Here is a 6,327-nt window from a genome sequence, read left to right as displayed (position 1 = left end):
AAATTGCAACAGGCATTTATTTGTATGTTTTGACATTTTGCACATTATAAGTATGTTTGGCATATTAATTTGTGTTTGATGCACAGACTGCATGTAAAAAATGGACTTAGTTTCCAAAAAAAATGTGGAAGCACCATCAACTTGCATTCCTTCTAACAGCCAGCAGGGGGCGACTCTTCCGGTTGCAAAAAAGAAGTCTGATTGTGCAGGAGATTATGAGAAAGTCACCCTACTTCTCACTTGATTTGGTACCTCAGTCAACATTTTCTTAATAAGTTTATGGTGTTGATCATTAATTTGAAGACCTTCATAAGGAAGCATGATGTTCTTTTTGGAATTTATGGTCTTATTTAAAGTAAAATAGAGAATAAAGCAGATCATGCAATTCTCCTCAATTTCTCATTTAGATCCACCTCTTGCTCGTCATGTGTGATTATTTAAAAAAAAAAAAACAAGCTGGCAAATATTTGTTATTTCAAATGTTCAACTGCTGGATACAAGACGTCTCTGTCATGGAGCCAAACAGTTATCGGACTCCAAATCACGAATTTAAACATGCAATCTGCAATTCACAAAATATGTTATAGTTTTCATTTTTACTGATATTACTGTATTTCCTTAACTAAATACAATTTCAGCTTTTGTGATGGCTGGTCTATGTCTGATTGTTGTAGGTCAATGGTAAAAAAAGCAATATATAAATGTTAGAAGCAATTATTATCTTTAACTGCCTATGCTTTTTGAATCTATTAGACTCAAAATGTTTAGCTAAAGCTTGACTTTGCAAATCCAACTTCATTCACAATTTCATTTTCTCTCTGGAAAATCACAGTCAGGTGTATTCTCCAAATCCTTCAGTTCCCCTTGGGTGTGCACTGAAAGTTTCAAGCTTAGCATCAAACTTGTCTAACTCACATATATACTGAATATAAAACCAGCCTTGTGGATCTGTACACACATCATTCTGCACGTTCAAGTCGAGTAACAACAAAGAAAACACGTTTTTTAAGTAAAAGGTGGCTTTCAGAATACTTCATTTTAGCTCATTGCTTATTTAAATTGATATGTGGCGAGATAATTTATGCAAGCATCAACGACAAAATAAATAACTCGTCATTGTAAATGGTAATTTATTCAACAAAACAGCGTTGCGTCCCCGAACATGCGGCACACATTGACCCCCATATGATAATGTGTTGTTTCGTGCTGAGATTTTAACTCCATTACATGTGGTGGTTAATGTATGCACACTGAGTGCCATGTAACTGCAGCTGTTATATCATGTAAATGCAAGAGGGAAGCAAGGTTAAGCTCAGAATGGAAGATCAGGACGCAACAGCTTTGTAGTAGCTCGCATGATGTTAATTACGAAAGTTGCTTCCTATAGAATTTTTCCTACACAACTTTCCTCCACATATCTGCGTTCTTCCCCTCTCCCTCCATTACATATACCGTCCTTGACAAACACGACTCCTTCGCTCATCTCTTTAGCTCCTCGGCTGCGTTTTTTAGCTCGCTGAGAGAGAGAAATGCGACGAGAGCGCAGGAGTGGAAGGTGTGAGTAAAGTAGAGGAGAAGCACAGTGACAAGGAGTCGAGGGCTGGAGAGGATCATTGTACGGACTCTAACGGGTCTGATGTTTCAGACGAATTGGTATCCTTGGTAACTGCATGGGCCTCATTTGTAAAGCCGAGTGCTGGATGGTATTAGGCTAAGAGAGCTCGGCAGACCACTGTGACTGCTCAGGAGGGATACAGGCACACTGAGAGCCAAGCACCTGCCTGAGATAGCCAAAGTAAATAACAAAGCAGGAAAAAAAACAAACATGCGCCTCATTTAGATGGATACGCTACGATGATGTTTAGTCAGAGTAAATACTTAAAAGTGACACGCTTTTCATGAATTGCTGTTACAGGAAGCGGCCGTGATGGACAGGCTACGTCAGCAAACCACATTTTCAAAGTTCAAACTGCGAGGCAGAAGCAAAATTATTTTTTCATGGATAATAGCTCCACTTATCACTCCGTCTATCAGGGAGTGTTTTCTGACATTTCATACATTGCAAATAACCTGTTTAAGATAATAATTACTGTTTGATACACTGACGAAAAGATAGACATAGCTGACGGGTCTGGAAAGTCTAAGGCAATTCAAATGTGTTTTGCCTGTAGTCTTTCTAACAGCCAGCAGGGGGCGACTCCTTAGAAATCTGATTGTACAGAAGTCTATAAGAAAATTGCTCTACTTCTCATCTGATTTATTACCTCAGTAAACAATTCCCTAATAAGATTATGGTCTCAATAAATAGTGTAAAAACTTTTGAATACAGTAGGATGTTCATTTTGAAAATCAGTGTCCCATTTAGAGCAAAATACAGCGTAAATACTTAAAGTGACACTGTATTCATAAGATGATTCTACAGGGAGCCGCTGTGATGGTTAATGAGCTACATTTTTAAAGATCAAACTGAGAGGCAGAGGCAAAATAATTTTTTCCACTGATAATAGCGCCACGTCACTACGTCTACCCACAAAACAAGCCTGACTCATTTCAAGCCTGTTATCAGGGAGTGTTTCTGGACATCTCATACATTATAAATAACCTGTTTAGAACAACAATTTATGTTCAATACACAGATTGCATGTAAAGATGGAGGGACTGACAAATGAAGCCAATGCAATTGTACCTTCAACCTGCATTCCTTCTAACAGCCAGCAGGGGGCGACTCCTCTGGATGCTAAAAGAATTTGATTGTCTTGAAATCTATGACAAAATTACCCTATTTTTCACTTGATTTGTTACCTCAGTAAACATTCTACTCATGAGATGATGGGCTCAATCACTAGTTTAAAAACTTTTTGACTACAGGAGGATATTCATTCTGAAAATTATTGTCTAATTTAGAGTAAAACAGATGATGAAGCAGAGCAGCAAGTTATTTTTTCACTGGTAACAGTCACAATTATCCTTACATCCACACGTAAGTCTGACTCTTTAAAAACCTGTTATCAGAGAGTCTGTGCATTTATTTGTATTTTTTTGGCAAGTCATACATTTTAAACAACCCGTTTAGAACAATAATTCATGTTTGATACACAGAATAGAAGCTCCCGGGTCTGGAAAGTGAAGTCAATGCAAATGTGCCTTCAATGTGCAGTCTCTCTAACAGCCAGCAGGGGGAGACTCCTCAGAAATCTGATTGTACAGAAGTCCATGAGAAATCATTCCTACCTTTTGCTTACTTTGTTATCTCAGTAAACATTGTTTTAATGAGTTTATGGTCTCAATAACTAGTGTTAAGACTTTCTGAATATAGCATGAAGTTCTGTTCTGATTTTAAAAAGCATCGCCCCATTGAGAGTAAAACAGACGATGAAGCAGGGCATGCTCAAGGGCCAAACACCTGCTTAAAATAGCCTATGAGAACACCAGAGCAGACAAAAACCACGCACCTCCACTATGATGTTTATTCAGTGTAAATGCTTAAAGTGAGATGGTATTCATGAGATGCGAGTGATTCATAATGGCTCCACTTATCCCCACGTCCACACACAACGCGAGTGTGACTCTTCACAGACCTGCTATCAGGGAGTCGATGCATTTCAGAGCATGAGTGACAAGAGGCAGCAGAAGATGGATGTGGGAGACAGTGGAGACTGATTTTTATGACAATCTGTCCACTGTAATGTGAAACAAGTCGGTGCCAGCCGGAGACGGGTACATGCATCCACAGCTCAGGGAGGAAAGGGGAGCTGGGAATGTGGAGCCACGCTGTTACATTTATGTGTCCACCCACACAGCTCCAGCCAGAAGCTCCAATCCATCTGTGGGAGCTTTGAAAAGCAACTTCAGAAACTGTATGTTTCAAACGAAACTCTTGTAATTGTCTCAGTATTCATGTCTTCTGTCTTGACAAATTGGACTTATTCCACGACCACACAACTTCACCGTTTGAGTTGTGTTGCTGCGCACAACAATCAGTGTGAAGAAGCAGCTACACAGCTTCAACTCTAGTAGTACTTAGCCTGGAAATGCGTTGACTGATTGATAAACAGCTAATGCCAGCTGTTTTGATAATTTATTAATTAACTTGAAAGATTTTTTGAGGGGGGAAAAAAAAGGTCAAAATTCTTACATTCAAACTTCTTAAATCTGTGGATTTTTTGAATATCTTTGACTTGTGGACAAAACCAGACATTTGTCATCTTGGACTTAAAGAAAATCAACATTTTTCACAATTTTTTTTTAGCATTTTATAGACAAACACCTAATCAGGTAATTGAGAATATAATCAATATAGTTGCAGCCTTAATTTAGCCAAGCAGATGAGTTTAAAGGAACAGTTTTTATTCTGTTTCTCAGTAACAGTTTGATTAAAAGATTGTTAATAATTTTTCTCTGTTTGGTAAATATGCAGTCAGTGGCAGCAGCTGGTTATCTTGCTACAGCATAAATTAAAGTTTTAAATTCTGGGTTAAAAGAAAAGTGAAATAAATTGTTTGGGAAATGAGCTTATCTGCTTTCTTGGAGACAGTTCGGTGAAAAGACACCACTGTGGTGTAAATATGAAGCAGGTGCCACGAGAGACCTTTACCTTAAATTTGGCTCAATTTAAAAAAAAACAACAAGTAAAAGAACAACATGTAAAAACAAGTTTTGTGGTTTTACGGGGGGGGGTACCAGAAGAGACACAGTAATTACCTAATTAAACATAAATAAAATAGAGATTTTGCTTTTTGGAAGAAAATTAATCATTCAGATTAAGTGGCAAACCTCAAGAATAGCTTCCTTAATTTGTCAAATATTTAAAAAAAAAAAACTAAACTGCCTCCACTTGAGTACAATGGAGGTAAGCAGAATTTTGACTGTAACAAAATACTAATCAACAGGAACATGTGTGGATGAGATTTTGGTCACAATCCTTTGATATGATGAACAGACGGGTACACTGGGTGTTGCTGTGATTTGGGATGAAAAAAAAAACTCTTTTTCACACATGAAATAGTCTTTAACATCCAGAAAATAGCTTTAGGGTGCTACCATTGACAGAGAGTACATTTCTTAATTAACTAGTGACAAGAGTAGACTGTGTGCATATAGCGGAACAGGATTCGTTTTCTGACAGATGCTGAGAGAAAATACACTCTCGGGCTGGAAGTAGGTACCAACCAAGTGAAACCGTGTTCCTGTTCGGGGAGAAACCACACAGAGGAAGAAGGTGAGGAAGAAGACACACAGCGTAAAGTCCTCCAGGAGCAGAAAACACAGAGGAAGGGAGAGGCATGTCTTACAACTACTTTTTATCTGGGCGAAGGCTGGGACGGATGGAAGCAAAGAACTGAGCAGAAGGTGTTTGTGTCGCTGCGAGAGCGAGGTCCGTCTGACAGACTCTGGCCACAGCCGCTCAGAGGAATCAAAGAGAGATGCCGAATATCGATTGCAACACTCTGATCTGAAACACAGTCCGGTCAATACCGCACGGCGGTGGTTAAGATCAGGAGCACAGGTTTTGCTTTATTTACACCTGATCGTAACCATAAGAAGGGAGGTTCAAAATCACCACAACCTTCTGTTTTCTCCAATCATCAGCTTCTAAGAAAGAACAAAACACCTTCTTCCTATATTTCTGAGTTGACTTTTAAACCCTAGGAGCCCTGGGGAATTTTCACAGTAATTTCACGACCTTTAGTTATAAGCTCTCATCTTGGTCATGTGACAGCCATACATTCAGGATCTCAGATTTTTCAGAACAGTCCAGGCTATCAAGATCTACCTGCAGATTTTTTATACTTGCCTTCATATCAAGACAAAAAAAGCCCTTCTGTACTATGAAATTATGATATTTTAAATGTATCTCACTATAAAATGAGATCAGCAGAGATGTGTTTTTGTATTTGTGTCGGGGAAATTGTCTGGAATCTGGCAATATCAGAACCATGGTGATGAGACATTAGATGTATTTTGCAGAGGTGGCAAATCAGACAGATTAAAACCTTTATGAGGGTAATTATTTACTGTATTAGTCTCATGTTTTTATACCTGATGAACTGGCAGCTGAGTGTCGTGTTCAAATGTATTAACTTTCTAAAGGAAGCTGGCACACGGCCATACAGCGGAAATTTAAGAAGAGTTTAATTACATGCTCTCAGGGAAGTGTAAACGTCGGTAATCTCATTGATAGAAAGTGGCGTGGGGAGGCATTGTTCTGCTCCTAGTGGTGCTCGTATTAATGCGATAGTTAACACACCCTGCTATGTACACTGTACGAGCGTGTAAACAGATATGGAGCGTCACAGTTCAGACGGTTAATGCAAACAGGGGGTGCAG

This window comes from Stegastes partitus, unplaced genomic scaffold, assembly GCF_000690725.1.
Source record: "Stegastes partitus isolate 25-593 unplaced genomic scaffold, Stegastes_partitus-1.0.2 Scaffold784, whole genome shotgun sequence".
Lineage (NCBI taxonomy): Eukaryota > Metazoa > Chordata > Actinopteri > Pomacentridae > Stegastes > Stegastes partitus.
Note: the sequence above shows the minus strand (reverse complement) of the source record.